At 44.2% G+C, this 12988-nt stretch overlaps 1 protein-coding gene across 3 annotated transcripts in view; it reads right to left on the minus strand.

Moving 5' to 3' along the window:
- The window catches only part of APC (APC regulator of Wnt signaling pathway), a 151072-nt gene that overhangs the window by 99282 nt on the left and 38802 nt on the right, over positions 1-12988 (minus strand). The window contains exon 1 of one of the 3 annotated variants that reach the window (XM_075601643.1): positions 8033-8152. The exons of the other annotated variants lie outside the window; for them this stretch is intronic. The gene's annotated coding sequence lies outside the window, so the exon portion shown is untranslated. Of the gene's footprint in view, positions 1-8032; positions 8153-12988 lie in introns of those variants that run through there. 3 annotated transcript variants of the gene reach the window in all.

Below are 12988 nucleotides of genomic sequence, written 5' to 3' on the forward strand. Positions count from 1 at the left end.
ACACACCTTTGTTAAATTCTAATTTCATAACTCTCTGGTAAGATCAATATACCCTTCTCCCATTGAAGCCAGCATAAGCCCACCCCTGTCATCAATCAGCCACTTGGTTGACATGTTTAGGACTTCAAACCTTTACTGGTGACTTAAAGTTTGATCCAATATGTAAAAGACTTCATAGGTTTATTCCTATAATACTTGGAATAATGTGATTCATATCAATAGGTTCGGGTTAGTCTGCCAAATTTAACAAAACTAATTTTTACCGGTTTTCTCCTAAGTTTGAGCAGCAAATTAATATCTGTCCCTTGCCACCTCTTAAACATTAAGGGGTTGGGCTTATTGCAACTGTTACAAATGTCTATTAGTTATTCCTCAGAATAGGTGTCATCCCATATCTTCATATTTAATATAGTTACACTTTTTGCAAAACCTTCTTAGGCTGCGTTCATAGATGGACAAGCAGCGCTGAGGTGTGCGGACGCTCAGCGCTGAGCCCCTGCATCCTCAATGAGGATGCCTTGAGAGGGGGCTCACGCGAGCGTCCGCAGGCGTGCTCAGGCTTTGGAGTTTTCAGCCGAGCGCCAAGCTGTTTTTCAGCGCGCTGTCGGCTGAAAACATCCAATCAGCCTCAAGCAGCGTCAACATCACGGCGCCGTGACGTTGGCGCCGTGACATTGACGTCAGTGCGTCACGGGCGATTGGCCCAGCGACGTCACTGCCCCGCCTCCAACCACCTCCCCCCTGGCTCCCTTCGCGCACGCTGGCTCGCCTGCAAGTCCGTGCAATCGCGCTGACTGAAGCAGGCGAACCTTAGCGTTAGCGCGCCTCCACTCTCCCCACACCTCTACGGCCCGGGCCTTAGCTGCGCCTCCTGATCCTTCCAAAGAATGTCCTTTAATGTGCATTTAAAAGGGTCTTGTTTATTCTAGTGTCGGGGAACCATATTTTAGTCCCATGGAAAAACAGATACTGACTCGTGATAACCTACGTCCTATACAACACAGGCTTGGCAGGCCATAAAAACGGTGTGTATTTTTAAAGCAATTTGTGTATTAACACCTGAAGTGCAAGATTGATTAAAATACTTAATATCTCATGATATTATTATGACACTATTATTCAGATCTTGAATTCTTGACAACTTTTGGATTTAAATGGCAGACGGTAAGTACTTTATTAAAACCACAATATATTGCCAAACTATACTCAAGTTAAAACAGCAATCTCCTCTACCCAAGACCCCCCCCCTTATTTATTTTTTACAGTAGGGGAACCATGTTGTCCCCAAATCTGAATCGCCTTATTCTCCATATAGTTACAGGTAAAGGTACCAAGATTTGAAATCGGATAACATTTATTCTTATACGCCCAGATTTATTTAATGGTGGTATACTCTGGTACATCTTTAAATCTTCTGAAATGAATGTAAAACATGACTTTCACCTGACACAAAATCTTCACTGAAGCTTCCTACCTTCCAAAAAAAAAAACTCCTAACAACTGGATTTGCTTAACTGGACCGAACATTCATTAGGAAAACCGCTTACATTTTGGAGCAGAGGTGGCCAACTTCCGTTCTCAAGAGCCAACAACAGGTCAGGTTTTAAAGATATCCCTGCTTCAGCACAGGTGGTGCAAAGACTGAGCCACCTGTGCTGAAGCAGGGATATCATGAAAACCTGACCTGCTGGTGGCCCTTGAAGACTGGAGTTGAGCACCCCTGTTTTAAAGCATAGTTATTAAAACGTCAGAGCGCCAAATTGGTCTAGTTCTGTTGCTAGGAATTTGAAATCAATGGGGAGGTTGTGAAAAGCCAGGGTAGAGGTTACACATACACTAATATTTCTTCACATTAAAATGAGAACACTTTTCTTCAATCAACGAAAGGCACCTTTGTGTGGGTGTGCTGGCTCCAAATTTTTTTTTTTAATAAAGAAAAAGGGGATTTCTGTTTTGCACGAGATGGACAATGCATGACTCATTAAAGTAAGCGTGATTCACACTCAACATTTGGTTTCAATAAATACTGTGTGTACTATGCAGTCATCAACAAAGAAATCTGATACTTTGTTTTTAAAATAGTGGCTCAATGCTTTTCTATATTTCTAACATGTGGGCTGTATCTCTTCTCCATCAATCCTAAATATCAAACCTGAAGCACAATGATGGTATGCTGGGAGAAAGCTGGAAATCCCCCTCTGCTATGCCCCAAAAGTCACAGATTAAACACAAAGGATTCTGGGTATGCCATGCAAATGATCATTAATGTTCCATTGCCATCAGCCTGCAGTCACACAGGCAAAATTGATAATGACTCTGCAGGACAAGCTCAGCATTTCTCAACACTCTTTAAAGATTTATTTATATAAAAATCGCCAACCATGTACACAGCACTTCACAAAACAGATACATAAATACCACAGAATGTACAAAATCCGTGGCTTTAAGAAGTGCTTTGTATGCCTAAATGAGGAAGGAATGCTGCTTTGGGAAAAGTGTTGTCTTTTAAATGAACCCTGTTGGGTAAATACAGGCATACCCCGGTTTAAGGACACTCACTTTAAGTACACTCGCAAGTAAGTACATATCGCTCAATATTCAAACGGCAGCTCACGCATGCGCCTGTCAGCACGTCCTGAAAAGCATTACCGACTCCCTACCTGTACCAAAGCTATGCGCAAGCGGGGAGACTATAGAGCCTGTTACACATGTGTTATTTATTTACATCAGTTATGCACGTATATGACGATTGCTGTGCAGTACATGCATTGATAAGTGGAAAAAGGTAGTGCTTCATTTTAAGTACATTTTCACTTTACATACATGCTCCGGTCCCATTGCGTATGTTAATGCGGGGTATGCCTGTATAAGTGCATTGAACATAGCACGGAGAGGAAGCATTCTATGCTGGGAGACTCAGGCAGGCTCAAGTGTAATGGGTAGTTGTGTTTAGCCATGCGGTTAATAGATGCAAATGTGAAGGTGGGGAGCAGTAGTTATTAATCTGTGGTAGTGAGGTGCCTCATTTTAGATTTTTTTTTCATTTGTTTTTACAGACTGGTCTTCAAGATGAAGCAGAGAAGTTGCTTACGGGTTAATTCCACAGGTAGCTTCTTAATGCACTAAATTGTGCCAACTCAAGGGCCACTGCAGAAACCCTGTTTTTACCTGAAGTCCCGTGTCGCTAGACAACAAAACAGACCATAAACATGAATACAATGAGAGTTACCAAAACACAACACTTAAAGAGTTGAGTCTTTATTCATGGAAAAGTCCTCTCCTACTAAAAAGATGCATATAACTAATAAAATCAGTGCCTTTTGCAGTAATGATGTACAAAATAATGAAACAGACAAATAATCTAGGCAGAACCCTATTCTGAGCCTTCTCCTTTGGAGGATGATCAGAGAACAAAATGGAAGTGAAAATGTTGGACTTCCACATGATCACAAGGCTTCCACACACCCAGATTTTAAGCCAGGAAATTTGTGACCGACAAACACTTCACTGCATCAAAACCCTAATTCAAACAATATGTATTATTTTATGGTATTGCATTTGGATAATTCATGTTCAAGTTCTAATTAACATTGCAGCTACTATGGTGCTACTATGAATGGTAAAATATTGTTAACAATTCCGAAGCACTTGTTTCTTACATGACTACAAGATGAGTCAACAAAAAAGTGACCTTGTGTTTCAGAATCCCAGAAAGGTGAATCAGCAGTTGACTTTACTCAGAATGACCGACATCAGCACCCAGTATAGTAAACTCATTAAAGGCCCATCAATCTTGAGGTTCATATGTATTTTGGGCGCAGTGTACCTGATCAAACCATAACACAAGGTTTGATTTCGATCTGCTTTAAAATGTATCTTTTGAAAGATGTGTAGTTTTTACATGTATACAACAGACGACAGATAAGCCCAATGCTACATCCAATATGACAAAAATACACAGTAAAATACTTATATATTCTCTTGAAAAGGGGTAATTTAGTTTAACCCTTTGGCCAAAGCGTTGTAAGCCATGACAAGGCAGACACCTGTTCGCAAGTCCTAACACTACCAGATAAAATACTAATTTAGAATTAGAAGAATTGTAATCCTAACAAAGATATACAGGCATACCCCGCATTAACGTACACAATGGGACCGGAGCACGTATGTTAAGCGAAAATGTACTTAAAGTGAAGCACTACCTTTTCCCCACTTATCGATGCATGTACTGTACTGCAATCGTCCTATACGTGCATAACTGATGTAAATAACGCATGTGTAACAGGCTCTATAGTCTCCCCGCTTGTGCACAGCTTCGGTACAGGTAGGGAGCCGGTATTGCTGTTCAGGACGTGCTGACAGGCGCATGCGCGAGCTGCTGTTTGCCTATTGGGCGATATGTCCTTACTCGCGAGTGTACTTAAAGTGAGTGTTCTTAAAGCGGGGTATGCCTGTATTAGTATTTTATCTGGTAGTGTTAGGACTTGTGAACAGGTGTCTGCCTTGTCGTGGCTCGCAAGCTTACAACGCTTTGGCCAAAGGGTTAAACGAAATTACCCTTTTTCAAGAGAATATATAAGTATTTTACTGTGTATTTTTGTCATATTGGATGTAGCATTGGGCTTATCTGTCGTCTGTTGTATACATATGCCACGCTCAATAGCTCTACTTTTTGACACTTGTACATATATATACAGTATTTTGTGGGGGCTTAGGGATTCCCAAAAAGAGCTTGCTGGAGTTGTGTGTGCTTAGTTTTTACATGTACCATCTCATAACAGCACAGTACCCAAAATATCTTATGTCACCAGCAGAGAATATCATTTCAATACAACCATGATACCGAAACAGTTTTTGCCAAAGCAGCTATGATGATATCAAAAGTAACAAAAAAGTGCACTTTCAAATATAAAACCATTACCTGCAAAGTATATAAAGAGACGGAAAAGAGACAAATACCCTTTGGAAAAAAATAGCCTCAACATGTTTACAAAAAGTGCACACTTTGAAGAGCAGTGCATGTTCCAACTGATATGGTATTATTAGTAGGAATGATAGAGACCATTTCCTGACAACAAAAATAACTTCAGTCATTAGACTGGGGACTCTCCACCTAATCTTTAAGTAGGTTATGAATAGAAGTTCACACTTTCTGTCATTCATATTACCTGGCTGAAATCCCACTTCCTCCCCCATTTTTGCACATATCAAACATGGCAGCACTGCCAATGTGCACACAATCTGTCCACTTCTTAATCATCACATTTATGGCAATGAAAGATAGATGACAATGGAACACATTGATGTTACTTGACTGTTTGCAAAACTGATCTATATGAAAACCTACAAAGACAAAAAATTATATATCAATGAAAAGAGAGCCATCATGTGTATATATTTCATATTCCATAGATTTTTTTTTCTTTAAAAAAGGAGTGAGATTACATTTAACAAGGGTGTAATCTGCTTTCAAAAGCTGCATATTCATAACCCTGATGTCTTACAACTAAGTTTAATATTTTTGTTGTCAATTTAAAAAACAAAATGGCAGCACCTTACTAAACCCCACTGAATATATATTCCCTATAAAATATGCACAGTACTTTAATATTCAGACTCGGCTTCACTGGGTGTTAAAATGAGACTGTATTGCGGGATCATGGAACAAGGGAATTCAAGATGGAGTTCAAGACTAAAGGATGATGTTTCAACAACAGATTCAAAGTCTTATATACATTTTATATCTACAGTGAGGTGAAACATACATGTGGGTATTTGTATGTAAATTCATATGAACTCTATATAAATATAACCAAGTACATTTAAAAAAAAAAAAACTTTAATGCCAAATTAAGATTGAGATCTAATCACCAATATATACGAAGGAACAAAAAAAATCCATGAAGACCCCAGTAATTGCTAGACATGGCAAATTGTTTTAAGGTACTCTTAAAAATCAAAAAATAATAATGAACGGGCAGACACCTAAAAAAAAAGTATGTAGTGTTACTAGAAAACGGCCTGGCACACACGTGCACATATGTATTAAAAAGGGGATGTCAACTCTTACATTATTAATGATGGACTTTAAAGGTGCGATGCACCACTTAGGTGAAGCACATGCCCTCTGAAAATGTACGTGTAATAACAGTCTGCTCTCAGATTTCCTCCACTCCAGCTTCTTGTTTGCGGACTGGCAAAACCAGCAGAATAATAGACGACATGGAATGAGACAATGTGGATTTGCTGGGCATAAGGGGAAGCTGTGTAAAACCCATGGCAATTCCCAATGTATGTTTCTGTGCTGAACACTGTGCGCTTCTGAAATTGCAGACAGACCTCCATTCAGGAGTGACATACGGAAGGGGTTAATATCACTATGAAAGCTTGTGTGCATTAACATGTACAATGTGCATGTTGGGTTTATTAAAAGCTAAAGAAACTTACTAAGGACCCCGTTTTCTAAGCGAGTAATCAACACTAATCTCTAACCTAAGCATTTGGTTTCATTTTACAAGTGCAGAGAATGCGCACAGCACATTTACAGGTATGGAGGAAATCTGATCAGGGCTATAGGTATCTGAAAGCCCAATTCATTGAACACATTAATATATCCTGTGACAAAAGCAGCAGTATACCATATGACAGTAGTACTGAAGCGTGCTGTATTATACACACACACACACACACACACACACACACACACACACACACACACACACACACGAGAATGGACTACTGAATAGGTTGCTTAATATATTCATATATGTTTTAATATTGGTACAATGTCAAAACCCCAGCCATGCACACAAAATTACCTTAAAACGAAGTGTCTTCATAAATATGCAATTCGCATGAACAGGCATAGGGAGGAACCCAGTTACAGAATAAAGATCATTTAACAAAAGCACGGTTCTGAACAATAAGCAATGCAGAATATTGCTGCTGCATTTTATCACTGCCAATTAAAGCCCATTTTTAATAAAATGCAAAAGGCATTACAATTGAATCCCTTTGGTTAATAGGATACACGTCTCAATACATCTACAAGGATCTGCATGCTAAAACAAATATAGATACAAACATATGAGGTGCATTATCTGAAATCAGCCTACACACAGTTAAGCAAGTCGGTTCTAGCCTCATTTCCTTTGCAGAAAATGAATTCTGCCATCACAACGTCCTGTCCTTCCCTGGGTGTTCCCACTGCCGTCATCAATTGTACATATAGGGCAGCAAGGTGGTGCAACATTGTCACATACTCCTCTCTCGCCATCATTAACAGGACCAGCTTCCGAGACCCATCGGGCTGTGTGTCAAACAAGAGCCCCCCACACCCTATTCCGCCAGTATAGTGCAGCAGTATATAGGTCGCAGCAGTAGATGCAGAGAACATGAGCACCAGTGTTAAGGGGAGAACAGATCGGATCCTCCTTAGCACAGAAAGCTGCAGTGGGTGCAGGGCTGACACCGATCGGGGACCCTTGCAGTGGCAAAGCTTTATTACACGCAGCATTTAAACACATGCAACAGCAAACAGTGCAATGCTCTGCCTGCGGTGAAAGCCTTCCCAGAATAAATGCCCATCAATGCACTGAAGCGCTGAATGGGTTAACATGATACTACAGAGTCTAGATCAGTTCTCTGCTTAGCGACAGATCCTTGCACTATCACACCCCCCCCCCCCCCCACCCTTCTGTGACAGCGGCATCCAGCGTAATGAATATATATATACATCCATTTGTTGGCCAGATCGTGATTTAATTCCGACACCCGGGCCTGATTTTATTCTAATATTCCTTATTTTAAAAGCATACCCCGTGCATTACTGCAGTGACAGCAAGTGCAATGTAAGCAGCCGCAGCCTTCCGGACGCTCCCTGCAGGGGCTGCGGGCGCTTACACTGCACCAGAGCAGGAGGGGAGAGGGCAAAAGCAGCTGTGCATCCTCTCCGATACAGCACGTCTCTTCCCTGCGTGTTAGCTTTGATGTGGCCCCAAGGTTTCCTGGTCGTGATACCCATTGCACCTACCCCATCACCATCATCTCTGAGCCCCTGCGCTGCGCGCTCTCCATCCTGTCTCCAGGCTGCACAGCATGCGCGTGCACGGCAGCGGCCGCCGCCGGTCACGTGGGACTCGCTCACACCCCGGCGGCTCGCGACAGGAGGGGGGAGCGGGGAGGGGCGCGTGCACGCCGCTGCCCGCGCGCGCACACGGCTCAGCGCTGCCGCGGAGGGGCGGGGCACGGTGAAGCTCCTCCTCCTGCCCGTGCTGCTGCAACGCACTGACAGCAGCAGCAGCAGCAGCAGCAGCACAACAAAGGCAGGGCCTGCACCCACAGCAGCATGGGAGATGTGGCACCTCAGGGCGTCTATAAACCGGGCATGCCAAGCCTCACATGGTACTGTCTGAAGCAGGCACAGCTATACAGTGGCAGGCGGCATCAAATAGTGAGGCGACTATATGCTTTAGGGCTCGTCCAGGGTGGCGCTGAGCGGGCTGGCGCGCTCACGGTGGACACATTGCGACAATGCACGTGGCCAGCGTGAGTGGGCGCGTCTGCGTGGCGCTCAGCCACTTGACGAGCAAGCAAAATTGATTTTGCTGCTCGTAAATGCGTCACGTGAGCCGTTCACCCAATGAGGGCGAACCAGCTCTGTGACGTCGGGGTCGCGCCCCCCAGACGCACCCGCACCTTGCCGGCCAGGAAAAACACAGCCGAGCAGGGCGCAGCGCCGGAGCGCAAGCGCGCCCGTTCCCTACCTGGTTTTCATATAGACACCTTTGGAGGTTTTCATATAGATCAGCAATCACAACGTAACCAAAAAGGCAGACGCTGCACACTTGAAGAAAACAGTACAAGCAATAAGGGCGATCACATACAGTTTTAGGTCGCGCGTATAGTGCCGGCGACGCGACCTATGACGTCATTTGTCGCCATTGCGATAGTTATATTTCAAATTTAGGCGCCGTCGCTGGGTACAAGGCCAGCCACGTCATAAAGGGGGGGGGGGGGGGGCAGAGGGACTGAGAAGCTCTCCGATTGGCCACAAGGGGAGACCGTCGCCGAAAAAATCAAATAAAAGCGACTACCAGATTTTTGGTAGCACTGTCGCTCCGTCGCACTATAAGCGCAGATGACGACGACAATGCATATATATATATATATCTCTTTTCTCCGGTGTACCTCTATCGTACGAGCGTTGCAAAAAAAATGTTGTATTGTCTTCTCATAGGAAGCAATTGTTTGGGGTCAAAATGCATTACGATTGTTAAAGGGAAATAAACTCTAATATGAAGTCATTTAATATCCTGTGATATTTTTGGATTACATCTTTTTAATCCGGGTTTAACCATTTGTCCCCCATGGCCTCTGCAGCAAAGGTCTATCTGCATGTTGCACCTTTCTGTAGCAATGATGGGGTTCAGATGATTGCCCAGCGGGCTATGCTCTGGGTGGTATCCCTGGCACTCCAGGGTTTACAGCCACTGTGCCAGAGGGGCCTGCAACTCATTGTTTGGCAGTGTGGGCGACGGTGACAGTGCATGGGTTAAATGAAGGCTTCAGTAACTGAAGTAGTGAGGCGTCCTTTCTGGAATTGAATGTAAATCTCCCACACTGAAGGAAGGAGTCTGCCTGATGAACAATAATGCAACAAACCACCAAGGGTCACAGGCAGCTTGTGAGGTCCATCCAGGCTGCACTTACATAGTGGCGGCGACCATTGCGTTAAAACAAATGCATTGTCGTCGTCATCTGCGCTTATAGTGCGACGGAGCGACAGTGCTACCAAAAATCTAGTAGTCGCTTTTATTTGATTTTTTCGGCGACGGTCTCCCCTTGTGGCCAATCGGAGAGCTTCTCAGTCCCTCTGCCCCCCCGCCCCCCTTTATGACGTGGCTGGCCTTGTACCCAGCGACGGCGCCTAAATTTGAAATATAACTATCGCAATGGCGACAAATGTGTGCTGCTTGGGCCAATATTTACTCGCCCGGGGGTTAAATCCACTCACCCGGGGCGAGCAACAAACCTATACATGCTCGCCCCGGGCGAGTGGATTTAACCCCCGGGCGAGTAAATATTGGCCCAAGCAGCACACGTTTGGCATTAGGTGGCAAAAACCCACCACCACCATGCAGCAAGCTTAAGCCTATAGGGAACCATGTTAAAAATGGTTATTGAGGCAAAAAGTGACACTGTGTGCTCATTTGCATGTCATTTCCCAGAATCCCTTGCTGCAGTGGAAGTGCTGTATGCTGGGTGATAATGGGGAAAGGCGGGGTTGCAGACCTGCCTAAGACATGCAGATGAGCATACAGCTATATTTAATATATATATATATATATATATATATATATATATATATATATATATATATATATATTTGTTACAATACATGCCAGGGGAACATTATGAGATGGTCATAAACCATACGGGCCATGAAGAAACACAGAGCTGTGCGAGGATGCCGTTGACTGTTGAAATTACAAATTATGGTACAACAAATCACAGTTCAATTCATATGCTAGAACAGGGGGGCTCAACTCCAATCTTCATTCTTTCCCCCCCCCCCCAACAGGTCAGGTTTTTAGGGTATCCTAACTTCAGAACAGGTGGTTTAATCAAATGCTCAGTCAAAGACTGAGTCACTTGTGCTGAAGCAGGGATATCCTGAAAACCTGACTTGTTGGGAGGGTGGGGAGGAGGGGCTTGAGGACTGGTTGAGCCTCAACCCTGTGCTAGATCAGGGGTGCAAACTTCTCTGTTTGCGGACCACCCCCCCCTCCTCCCTTCCCTTACCGGCTCTGAGCTTTCGCGGCATCATATGACGTCACGTCGGCTTGCTATTTGACGCTGCGTTGTCATGGCAACTCATCGCCGAAGAGCCAGCCAAAACCAGGTAAGAGAGATTTACAGAGGCCTCGCGCCTCCCCCGGCATTTAATTTAAATGCCTTGGGGAAGAGCGCGGGACCTCTGTCACCACCACGCACCCCTGTGCTAGATCACAAATCTCATGCCATTTTGCTACACAAAACATGAGGTAAAAACATGGTGTGATCACAGCATTGGCATACCCGGTCTCAGTCATTACTCCGTTCATTTGATATTGTGCCACATACATCTTGTAAATAACATTACCTAAACAATTGAACCAGGAGTATGCCAATTGGAATAGCAACATTATCCGCAGCAGGGGTAGCCAACTCCGGACCTCAAGAGCTACCAGCAGGTCAGGTTTTCAGGATATCCCTGCTACAGCACAGATGGGTCAATCAGTGGCTCAGTCAAAGACTACCACTTGTGCTGAAGCAGGGATATTTTGAAAATCTGACCTGTTGGTGTCTTTTGAGGACTGGAGTTGGCTACCCCTGCTAGTCACTGCAAGTATCTCCAGAACCAGGTGTCTCCCAGAGGTATCAGGTCTGTGTTCACTCACATTTTGACACTTCTAGAGTAATCAGATTTAATACTGTATGCTTATGAAATGTCATTAAGATGCTTAGTCACAATGATAATACATCTCCATCTCGCAGCTATTACACTAACAATCCTCACAATGTGTGCACTTTATAATATTCTGTTTGCCATTTACTATACTTCTTACACTAGAACAACCTTCACAATATTGCCCTTTATCCTCTTCACCCCTTTAGTGCTGGAGCTTCCTGCCACCCACGGACCCTCCAGCACTAGTGATGACTCACTTCCTGTGCCCGGACCCTCCAGCACTAGTGATGACTCACTTCCTGTGCCCAGTGCTATAGACCGAAGAGGAGGGCTCTACCATTAAGTAGAGCTCCCGGAGGGAGATTGCACAATAGAAAACAAGTAACACGTCCCACCCTTCATGACGTACGCTGTACATTTGTAGGGCACTGAAAGTGTTGGCGTTATCCTATATAATATTCACTTTCATTTACTTTCGTCTCTGTAGGTCTTCAAATGTACTATTAGATTGTATGTTCTTCAGGCGCTTACTCTAACGCTCTTATTTAGAGGACCTGAAGAAAAATGATACTTGCTTAAATTTCCAAAGAACAGAAAAAGGGGCTAAATGGTTGCAGTAAGCAGTTATATTTAAAGAAAGAAATTGGGGTTATGTTCTTCATAAAATGTTTTTCTGTCACCTACAAGGGATTGCACCAATAACTACGGTTTCATATTGTTTTTTTTTTTTTTAGAGCTTTTCAGCCAGGCTTCAAAATGTCTGACCACGAATCTGAATATGGAATTGAACGTGAACATACTATAGTTGTATTAGGGGCTAAGATACAATATCACGGTCCCAAGGTTCAGCAAAGTATCTGGCCGCTCCTTCTCCTCCTCTTCACCGTGCACCCCACAACTGGAACAATCTACCGGAGACTCTCACTGCTGCCACCAGTCTAAGGCTGAGGCCCCGCATGCTACTGCAGCGCCCGCTGTGGCGGACGCTGCAGGGACGAGAGCCCTCCCCTCAATGGCGCCGGGCCCGCTGCGAGGGGGGGCCGCAGCACTGTGGCGAGAGTTTCTCCTGCTCTCAATAGACTTGAGAGCAGGACTCGCGACGGAGCGCTAGGCCACGCCCCACGGTGGTTCAGCCAATGAGGGCGAACCTGCCGGGTGACGTCATGGCCGCGTCCCCGTCACGCCCCCCCCCCCGGTCTCTCTTCCTGCCGCTCACTGCAGACCGGGGAATCGGCTGCACCCGCCGCCAGCCTCGCGGGTGCGCGTGCAGCGGAGGTAATGGTGCCTCAGCCTAAGTTCTTTCAAAACTAAAGCTGTCTCACATTTTAATCAGGTCTGTAACGGTTATATATGCCTATGATATATATTATCTTTAACTGTGCATACAATATCCTGTATTTGTCATTATAACTCTATACCCAGGACACACTTGAAAACGAGAGGTAACTCTCAATGTATTACTTCCTGGTGAAACATTATTTTTTAAAGCGTTTGCGACAATTTTTTTAACATTTCTCCAAATTGGAAAATTCCCAG

Source organism: Ascaphus truei, chromosome 1 (assembly GCF_040206685.1).
Source record: "Ascaphus truei isolate aAscTru1 chromosome 1, aAscTru1.hap1, whole genome shotgun sequence".
Classification (NCBI taxonomy): Eukaryota; Metazoa; Chordata; class Amphibia; order Anura; family Ascaphidae; genus Ascaphus; species Ascaphus truei.